This window comes from Mandrillus leucophaeus, unplaced genomic scaffold (genome assembly GCF_000951045.1).
Source record: "Mandrillus leucophaeus isolate KB7577 unplaced genomic scaffold, Mleu.le_1.0 Scaffold177, whole genome shotgun sequence".
NCBI classification, from domain to species: Eukaryota; Metazoa; Chordata; class Mammalia; order Primates; family Cercopithecidae; genus Mandrillus; species Mandrillus leucophaeus.
The window spans coordinates 942399-953334 of record NW_012101776.1 but is presented as its reverse complement, the minus strand read 5'-3'; the positions used below and the strand labels follow the sequence as shown (position 1 = coordinate 953334).

Below are 10936 nucleotides of genomic sequence, written 5' to 3'. Positions count from 1 at the left end.
TCTTCTGGCTTGTAGAGTTTCTGCCGAGAGATCTGCTGTTAGTCTGATGGGCTTCCCTTTGTGGGTAACCCGACCTTTCTCTCTGACTGCCCTTAACATTTTTTCCTTCATTTCAACTTTGGTGAATCTGACAATTATGTGTTTTGGAGCTCTTCTCAACGAGTATCTTTGTGGCGTTCTCTGTATTTCCTGAATTTGAATGTTGGCCTGCCTTGCTACGTTGGGGAAGTTCTCCTGGATAATATCCTGCAAAGTGTTTTCCAACTTGGTTGCATTCTCCCCATCACTTTCAGGTACCCCAATCAGATGTAGATTTGGTCTTTTCACATAATCCCATATTTCTTGGAGACTTTGTTCATTTCTTTTTGCTCTTTTTTCTTTAGACTTCTCTTCTCGCTTCATTTCATTCATTTGATCTTCAGTCACTGATACCCTTTCTTCCAGTTGATCGAGTCAGTGACTGAAGCTTGTGTATTTGTCACATAGTTCTTGTGTAATGGTTTTCATCTCTTTCAGGTCATTTATGGACTTCTCTGCATTGGTTGTTCTAGTTATTCATTCGTCAAATCTTTTTTCAAGGTTTTTAGTTTCTTTGAACTGGGTCTGTAATTCCTCCTTTAGCTCTGAGAAGTTTGATCATCTGAAACCTTCTTCTCTCAACACGCCAAAGTCATTCTCCATCCAGCTTTGTTCCATTGCTGGCGATGAGCTGCGTTCCTTTGGAGGGGGAGAGGTGCTCTGATTTTTAGAATTTTCAGCTTTTCTGAACTGCTTTTTCCCCATCTTTGTGGTTTTATCTACCTTTGGTCTTTGATGATGGTAACTTACAGATGGGGTTTTTGTGTGGATGTCCTTTCTGTTTGTTAGTTTTCCTTCTAACAGTCAAGACCCTCAGCTTCAGGTCTGTTGGAGTTTGCCTGCAGTCTACTCCAGACCCTGTTTGTCAGGGTATCAGCAGCGAAGGCTGCAGAAGAGAGAATATTGCTGAACAGCAAGTGTTGCTGTCTGATTGTTCCTCTGGAAGCTTTGTCTCAGAGGTGTACCCAGCCGTGTGAGGTGTGAGGTGTCAGTCTGCCCCTAGTGGCGGATATCTCCCAATTAGGCTACTCGGGGGTCAGGGACCCACTTGAGCAGACAGTCTGTCCGTTCTCAAATCTCAAACTCTGTGCTGGGAAAACTGCTACTCTCTTCAAAGATGTCAGACGAGGACATTTACATCTGCAGAGGTTTCTGCTGCCTTTTGTTTGGCTATGCCCTGTGCCCAGAGGTGGAGTCTACAGAGGCAGGCAGGCCTCCTTGAGCTGTGGTGGGTTCCACCCAGTTTGAGCTTCTGGGCTGCTTTGTTTACCTACTTAAGCCTCAGCAATGGCGGGTGCCCCTCCCCCAGTCTCTCTGCTGCCTTGCAGTTAGATATCAGACTGCTGTGCTAGCAATGAGGGAGGCTCCGTGGGCATGGGACCCTCCCAGTCAGGTGCGGGATATAATCTCCTGGTGTGCCATTTGCTAAGACCCTTGGTAAAGCGCAGTATTAGGGTGGGAGTGACCTGATTTTCCAGATGTTGTGTGTCAGTTTCCCTTGGCTAGGAAAAGGAATTCCATTCCCCCTTGTGCTTCCCAGGTGAAGTGATGCCTTGCCCTGCTTAGGCTCTTGCTCCTTGGGCTGCACCCGCTCTCCTGCACCAACTGTCTGACATGCCCCAGTGAGATGAACCCAGTACCTCAGTTGGAAATGCAGAAATCACCCCTTTTCTGTGTCACTCATGCTGGGAGCTGTAGGCTGGAGCTGTTCCTATTTGGCCATCTTGGTGCCCTCCCAGAAGGCATTTTAAATTGAGGTGGAGATATGTACAAAGCCATGTGGGAAATATCATGTGTCCCTGCATACAGAGAACAAGCTATTTTGCTTGGTTGGAGATGAGGAGACAGAGGCTGTACATAAGAATGTGTTCAATTTAAAGCAACAAAATATGTCGACCAAATGACTTTGAACAATCAAGGGGAAATATTGGCTCACATCACTAAAATATATAGAGGCACAGCAGATTTACAGTTAGATCTGATGATCTGCTCGCTCTATCCCCTCCAGAAATGTAGGCTTCAGGCAGGCAGGAAGGAAGAGGACATCAGTTCTCTTGGTGTCTACCACGCTGCCTGTATTACAGTAGGTCTTCAATAAATTCATGTTGTAGGAAATGAATGCATATCCTCAAAGATGTGGTTAGTTTCAGTATCACTCCTTTCCTCATGGTTTCCACTTCAATATTAGTCTAACTTGCCTTAGGGACACAAGATGACTGCTATTTGCTTCAATTAGCTAAACACTTTTTTCATGGCTGTGAGAGACTAGCTACCTCTTCCATAAATGAATTTTCTTTTCTTCCTGGGCACAATAGTCTCTATTTCCTTCTTTTACAATTGGGTGTATCCATGCAACTCAATTCTAGCCAATGGCATGTGAGTAGTAGTGATATCTACCATTTACAGACCTACACATAAAGGCTCCCAGGCACATCTTCTCTGCTCTTTCCTGGAACACTTGCTTGATGGCAATAAATACAGCAACCTTAGCCGCTACATATTGCAGTTGGCAGAGCTTTCACATTTCAGCCTCTTCATATTTTTTAGTTTTGTTGTCACTGTTGTTATTTCTTAATTGATTTAGGAGCTGACCTAATAAAAAATTGAAGAAAAATAAAGCATTTTGTTCTGGGTTTCTCATTAGGAACATGAGGTTAACTCTTTTACAACTGGCTTAGTTCATATGATCATCCCCAGAGGTGAGGGAAAGAGATGTGCTAATTGATTAAGCCAAGGTCACATGGTTGAAATTTAGAATTAGGTTTTGAGGTCAGTTTCCCTAAACCACCCAGATATCCAAGTGGAAATCAGGCTCCATTGACAAAAGGGAATAGTTCTTAGAAATATAACTACAAATGTCCAATCCAAGTTGACAAGTTCCAAGCAAGGAAGGGCTTTCCATTAAAGAATGTGGATGCTACCTGGGGGGCAACTGGAGGCCACTGCTGAATTTTAAGCATGGGAGTAACACGGTCAGGTTTTTTAAAATTACAAAATGCTTTAGCACAGAGAAAATTATAAAGAACAATATAAGTAACAGATACGCACTCACTATCCTGCTTAATCAAATGTCATATTTTGCCAAGCTTGATTTAAATTTTTTAAAGCAAAGAAACATTACAGATACGGCTGAAACATCCTATGTGCCCCACTGCTGATTCCTACCTCTCTTCCCAAGGGTAACCACTTTCTGACTTTGATACTTATCATTCCCAGGCATGATTTAATATTATTGCTGAATTTGCATATATACATAAATAATATATACAGTTGTTTGCATGTTTTAAAACTTTGTATTAAATAATGTCAAATGATTAACATTTTTCACAAATTGCATTTTAACTCAGTCTTTTATAAGATTGCCAACAATGACATCTCTTCAGATCATTCATTTGGACCATTATATTATTTTTCATTGTATGACTATGCCATGGCTCATTTATCCATTCTGTTATGGATAAACACTTGTGTTGTTTCTATAATTTTGCTGTTAAAAATAATGGCATTGTGAACATTCTTGTGTGTATATCATTGTGTACACATGCTAGAGTTTCTCTAATGTATTCTGGTGTATATTGCTGGGCCAAAGGCCATGTAAGTCTTCAACTTCCCTAGATGTCATACCAACTCATACATATATGACCAGTGTGAGCATTCTCAGTGCTCTACATTGTCCAGATTCTGCAAGAAGCACTGGTGGCCTATTGGTTAGGTTGACTGATATTAGAAGGTTATTGCCAAAGTCTATGTGAGAGACACTGGGGGTCTTAAATACCTATATGTAAGGGAGATAAAGTGAGACAGGAAAGAAGTTAACATATTTAGGAACAAAATCCACATGACTTGATGATTGATTATGGAGAAAATAGGGAGAAGAAGGGAACAAGAAGACTCTCAAGTCTCTAGCTTGAACACAAGAGGAAACTTATGTGTAGTGAGACTGATGACTAATTCCTTTTGAACATGGTGCCTTTGAGGGTTTGGTAGTAAAAAAGAAAGCACTATCCATCAGGCATTTGGATATTTAGGTCTGGAAGATTGAAAAGAGATCAAAATAGAAAATAAAAATTATAAAATCATCAAAATGGGTAAAATTAGAAGAGTTGGATCAAGAAAAATACGTAGAATCAGTAGAGAAGTGAGTTAAGAAAATATCTCTGGGAAACATTAATATTTAAAGGTACATAAAAGGAGAAGAAGACTGTGGAGAAGACAGAGACTGAAGAAGGAGACAAAGTGTCTCATGTTATAGTAGCCAGAGGAATAGAGCTTCAAAGAGTGAGTCGTCAACCACATTAAATGCAGCTAGAAAACCAAGAAGGTAAAAAATGAAAAATTAACATTAACATACAATGAAGTTATTAAGCCCGTGTTAAAATGGTTTCAGTGGAATAGCATAGATGGAAATAATTGCAATTAGTTAAAGAATTTTTTTAAAAGAGAAAAATTCATACAGCTAACTTTCTCAAATTAAATTTTTTGAAAATAAAACAGATGGAATTGGGTGCAAGATGTTTATTGAAAATCAACACACGTGAAAGGAAAGAGAATGAACCTAAGAAAATTGGCTCCAGAATCTATTAATGTAAAGACTATGTTATATTGTCTCTCTATCTTTAGGGAAAAATATACCAAATTCACCTTGTGTCACCAGAATCAGATTCATTAAACCCATTTTGGACCACTCTCACCACTAGTTTCACCCTCAGAGACATAGTAAGGAAACTAAAGCAAAAGATTACAAGAGCAAAGGACAAAAAAGGAAATGGCATTTTCTCCCTTCACCTTTGCCCTCTTTGATTTTCTCCATTGTTGCTAAAAGGAACACTTAGAAAACTATGAAAGAAACTTCTGCCTGTAAATGAAGCTCCATGATTATGAATTCTGAATCCTTGTAACAGAAGGACCAATGACTTCTATTAGTGGAGACTGGGAAGGTGGGTGACTTTAGCTCACTGAACCTGATCACAGCAAAATAGAAAACGATCATAGTGTCCCCTCCTTATCCTGGGGTAACTATGAACATTCAATGGGAGCCAACTACTGTATTCAGGTCCTGGGTGCAGCTCCTAGCACATGTCATGGCCCATGAGGTAGTAGTTCTGAGTACCCTTGCCCATCAGTGGTGCTGAGGGGAGAAGGGAGGGCAGCCTGCTCACTGGGGAGAGCAGGAATGAGGCTAGGAAGGACAGGGACCCGGCAAAGATATCTTCTGTTTGAGAGAGACTTCAGTTTATGTTCAGTCAACTTCCTGTGGTGCTAAGAAGTGAAAGTTGAACTTGACTATCAAGGAACAGGCAGTTTGTTAGCTGGGCCCCTGGGAGGAAGTCAACAAGCTCCACCACATCTAACACCTACTGCTTGCAGCCCTTCCCCCAGGTCAGGCAGCTGCGCACCTCATGCTTCCAACTGAGGGGGAATGAATGGGTACCAAGGAGTAGATGAGTTTACTTCATTCCCATGGATGAGAAGCGGGTGAAGAAATCAGCATGTATTGGACATTTACATGTGCCAGATACCTTATATATGTAGTGCAGTATCATTATCCCCACCATGCAGAAAGGACACTGAGGCACAGAGACTTGTTCAAGACCACATGTGGTCAATAGGGAGCAAGTGTTCAAAATCATGTCAGTCTGGTACTCAAGTCCCCTGTTCTTTCCATGACTACATTAGATGTATCCCTAGATAGTCTGGGTGTAAGAGCATGAGTGTCCCATGAAAGGAAGTGGGGGCTCTTGGAACATACCTCTTTAAGAAGTCTTCCATCATTGTGCTGCCTTCCTCCTCTGTGCACCCTCAACACTCACTGTTGAGCCCTTCTCTAGGAGTTTGCAATCTAGGGGGAGAGATGGGCACAAAAGGAAACAATTTCAAAGTAGTATGGCAAATACTGAGCTAGATAAACACATGAATGACTATAAAGAACAGAGGATTGGGTCACCTAACTCAACATGAGACTCATGGAAGTCTCCTCAGGAGAAACCTCTGAGTCCTAGAGAGTGAGAATTGGCCAGAAAAATTAAGAAGGGGCAGGGAATTCCAGAGAGAAGTAACAGATAAACAAAAGCAAAGAGACATAAGAGAGTCTGGAGTCTGGTCAAATCACAATCAGTTGGAAGTAGTAGAGAATAAAATACAAAGTGGAGAGAGGGGAGAAGTAAAGCTGAATAGATAAACAGGGTCAACTCACAGAGGGTCCTATGCAAGCTAAATTCCAGGTGCTGCTAGAAAAATTCCAGGTGCTGCTATAAAAAATTTTCTCATGAAATATTTTAAGATTTTTGTGGAATATTTTAAGACCTTTTGTGGACATCTCATGAAGCACTCCTGTATTTGGAGGCAGCACTGGTAGCAAATCAAACATAATAAAAGGTATGTACATCAAACATTGACACATTTATTCAACAAGTATATATTGAGCACCTACTGTGTGCCAGGCACTCTCTTCATCATCAAGTAGTCTGGCACTAAACAAAACACAAAACACAAAACACACTGCCCTCTTTGAAGTGACAATAAAAAAATAAGCGAATTATATATTATCTCAGCAGACATTTCATGGTATGTGGAAAGCATATCAGGGAAAGAGGTGTGAAGTATCATGAGAGGAATTACAATATTAATAGGACGTTAAGATAGCTCCTACTGAAGTCGTGTTTAAACAGACACTTGGAGGAGAGGAGGGAGTTGGCCAAGCTGATATTTGGGGAAAGGCATTCCAGGAAGGAGGATCAGCCAGTTCAAAGCCCTGGGGGGTGGGGGCTGAGCTTGGCATATTTGAGGAGTGGTAAGGAGGCCAGTGTGGCTGGAACAGAATGATCAAAGAAAAAGGTGCTAGTGAATGAGGTCAGATAACCAGTAAGAGACAAGGGCTTTTTAGGCCATCCAGAACTTAGATTTTTCCTGAGAGGGCAGAGGAGCCACGAGAAAGCTTTGAGATGAGGATGAGATGATCTAATTCAGGTTTTAATTGGATAGTTCAGAGCAAGAGTGGGGTCAGGGTACCAGCAAGGAGGCTGTGGCAATAATCACGAAAAGAGGTGCAGTGGCTTGGACCAGGGAGTTAGCAGTGGAAGCAGAGAGAAGTGATGAAACTCTGGATATGGGAAAGGGTGGGCAGGAGAGAACAGTGCCCAAGGTGATCCAGGATTTTAGCCTGAAAAACTGGGGAAAAAGAAAAAACAACCACAACATCAGTGGAAGGGGTTTCAGGGAGACCAGGTGTCCTGGTTGCAGCTTTGTCTTGCCTTAAAAATATTTGAGTACATAACCAGTAATGGGATTGCTGGATTGAATGGTAGTTCCATTTTTAGGCCTTTGAGACATTGCCACACTGCTTTCCTTAGCAAACTAAGGCAGGAACAGAAAACCAAATACCACAAGTTCTCACTTTTAAATGAGAGCTAAATGATGAGAACTCATGAACACATAGAGGGGAACAAGAGACACTGAGGCCTACCTGAGGGTAGAGGTTGGGAGGAGGGAGAGGATCAGGAAAAATAACCAATGGGCACTAGGCTTAATACCTGGGAGATGAAATTATCTGTACAATAAAGCCCTGTGGCATAAGTTTCCCTATGTAACAAACCTGCACATGTACCCCTGAACTTAAAGGTGTATATATATATGAAAGAATTATACTTTTGAGTTTTAATAGCACATTGTCTATAAGGTTTTGCAATTTAAACTTTACTATATTTTTATATAAACAAGAGCTGAGTTGAGTTGACCTTGATATTACATATTACAGATATTTTATTAACATTTATTAATTTTTAATTCTTTGATTTTTTTCAAATTGTGGAATAATATACCTATTTTTCAGATTTCAGGCAGGCCATTGAAAAGCTCCTAGTTCTATTTACTGTTCCTGTAATGTTTTATGAATAAAACAGTCCAGGCTGTCCTCTTAGAGTTTGCAGTCTAAGGTGGAGAAATATAATAAAAGCAAAAGCCTGCATTTTTAACTAATATGGTGTGGGTTCCAAAGCTCAGATAAATTATTTCATTTAGTTCTCACAACAACCCTCTGATGCAGGCACTGTTATTTCCCCCTTTTTAATAATGAGGAAATTGGAGCACAGAGAGCTTGGTTGACTTGCCCAATATTACCAAACTCTGTGTGGCTGAGCTGGGATTTGAAGCAAGAAACCTGTCTTCTCATAGGCCATTGAAAAAATTTGAAAGGCTAAGCCGCCTCTCAGCTTGCGTTACCCCTTTCCACCATGTGAGTCAAATGTGTGGTGACAGAGAAGGGTAGATGTTTGGCATCTATGAATTCTGTGGATCCTACGTCATGACTCTAATTCTATCCTCTGTATCCCAAATTGCCACTACCCTGAGCAGGCGATAAGAATAAAATTCCATTACATTGGTCGTGAGGGGATGGGCAAACACTTTGGACTCTCTTGATATTCTAGTTATTAAATATTGCTCAGCGTAAGTTAAACAATGAATGAGACCTGATGATGTTTTAATTTCAATTTGTCTTATAATGATCTGTCCTCAATGTGTAAAACTAATAGATGTAATACCTTTGGTATGTTTCTGAATAAACGTGGGGCACCCAGTCAAAGAGCAAGAGGTAAAAATGCCTAGTGTGGATCAAAAGTCTGCTCTATGATAGCTAATCTCATGGGCTCTGAAGGGTTCTGGTCACACAGGGAATAAATAGCAGACTCTCAATTCAATGTCAGATGTGAGTTCACAGGCAATGTTTTGGGACTTCATCCTGTCTTTTCCCTGCTCTGAGAGTCATAAGAACTAAGTTCTAATCCTAATTCTGTTGTAGTCTACCTGAGTGACACTAATTAGATATATAACTTCTCTGAGGCTCGACATTTACACCTACAATGAAGGCTAGAATACTAAAGCCTCTTCTATTTCTTCCTATCATTGATTGTATAGTCTCTTACTCTATATAAATGGTTTATTCTAGTTTAGGGAAATTAATTATTTTGTTCTTCTGGTGTTGCTGGACCTGTTGCTTTTCATTGCTGTAACTACTTCTCTTTGTTGAAGACCTTTGCCAGACCAAATGTGATGAGTGTATAAGGCTTTGGCATTTTGCCCAGGCCCATAGCACATAGAATTCCACTAATGGGTCTGCTGGGCATCTGAGACCGCAGAGCCATTTGTCATAACATGACAATTCCAGTTGGGCAGGGATAAACATTAGCTTTAACGATTTGGGGCCACAGTTTGTCTAGAGAGAGAGCAGAGTACAAAGCCAAAAGCATCATCTTTAGAGCTAAGCAGGCATGAGTTCAAATCCCAGCTCAGCCACTTACTGGATATGTAGCCACAGCCAAGCCTTACTTTAAATGTCACTTTCTCAAACAGGCCTCCTAGGGTCTCCTGGGTTGGCTTAGTCCAGAATACTGGTTTATCCTTATGGTAAAATTCATTCCATCATTACGCCCTAGTATTTAATAAATGCTTTGGGAATGTGAACAAGTATTTGTTAAATAAAAAGTTACTTAATCTTTCTCTGTCTCAGTCCTCACTTCTGTGAAGTGGGCAAAAGGGTAGGACAAGTTTCCTGTGCAAGAAGAATCAGGTCAAAGTGCCCTATAAATAGCAAAACACTGTCACAACCCTAGATAGCATGATTACAATCTGAAATAAACTGGTTCAAAAACCAAATCTCAGACTCAAGTGGGGCTTTTTCTAGTTTAGAACCTGGAGTTAGAGGAAGAAAGAAGGGGGCTAAAGTGTACTGTGTGTCTCCATGTGCCAGACACTGTATGTAATAGAATGTCACACATTTAATATTTGTCTAAAAGTGTGAAAGTGTGAATTTCCAGAAGAGGGACACGGGGTCTTGGTAAAAGCAAGGTTTGTTCTAACTTTTCACACACTTTGGCAGACTGTTTCGCCTTTTTCTCCTAAGTTGGAACTTTTGAGGCCATTACTGCTAGAAGGGAAAAGCTAGTGATGCTTATCTATGTTCAGAACTAGAAAATGTCCTCTTCTGCTCCCCAGGTTGGCCCCATTGTTATTCATGTGCTGCCTATAAAAAGACAACACCTCCAGAATGTGGAAAAGATGAATGTGCAGAATGCTACGCACAGATACTCATCTAGGTGACCTGGCAAACACTGCAGATTTGGGTCTACCAATAAGATACTACTCCATTTGGGATGACACACCTTCCTTAGAAGTGACAGTGGCAGAACATAGACAAAGGCAATAACTAAAAGTATGTGGGTTCTGCAGATTGCATCTAGAGTAAGAGTCAAATGATCTAAATTGTAGCCCAAGGCCTCTTGCTTGCTCACATCGTCTGTCTGCCTCAGTTTTCTTACCTACAAAATTGATCACTGAACATCACATGTCTCTTTATTAATTTACTCATTCACTGAAGAAGCAAGCTGTCAAAAAGCAACTGCTACATATGTCAAGAAAGACGCCAGACACTAAAATAAAGTACAAAAATTTGATTACTACAAATTGCTACCATCAAGGAGTCATAGTCTAATGAAAGAGAAAATCACGAGAGTGAATAATGAAGTTAGCAAAAAGTTCAAAAACTCTTACTGAAGTATATGTAAAGTATATTGTGACTACAGAAGAAAGGAAAAGCCATCCTCTCTGTTCATGAAAGTAGTTTTGATCGAGGCAGAGATATTTGAGTGAGTCTTAAAATATATGTTGGAATTTGTGGTATAAGGTAGGTAGAGAAATGTGTACAAGACAGGAGAATGTCCTCAGACTGCAAGTCATGCAATAGCACACTTCCTAGCCCAGAATAGCCACATTAGATATTTGATTTGTAAATGGATAAATGTATGAATGAATAAATAAGCATTTGAATAAGCATAATGGGCTGGGCGTGGTGGCTCACAACTATAAT

The 10936-nt window shown here is 40.5% G+C and overlaps 1 long non-coding RNA gene across 1 annotated transcript in view; it reads right to left on the bottom strand.

Annotated features, from left to right (window-relative positions):
• The window catches only part of LOC105537629, a 13853-nt gene extending 7873 nt beyond the window's left edge, over positions 1-5980 (bottom strand). The window contains exon 1 of the long non-coding RNA XR_001005745.1: positions 5828-5980. This is a non-coding gene — a long non-coding RNA (uncharacterized LOC105537629). The remainder of the gene's footprint in view (positions 1-5827) is intronic.
• Between the last annotated feature and the right edge of the window lie 4956 nt (positions 5981-10936).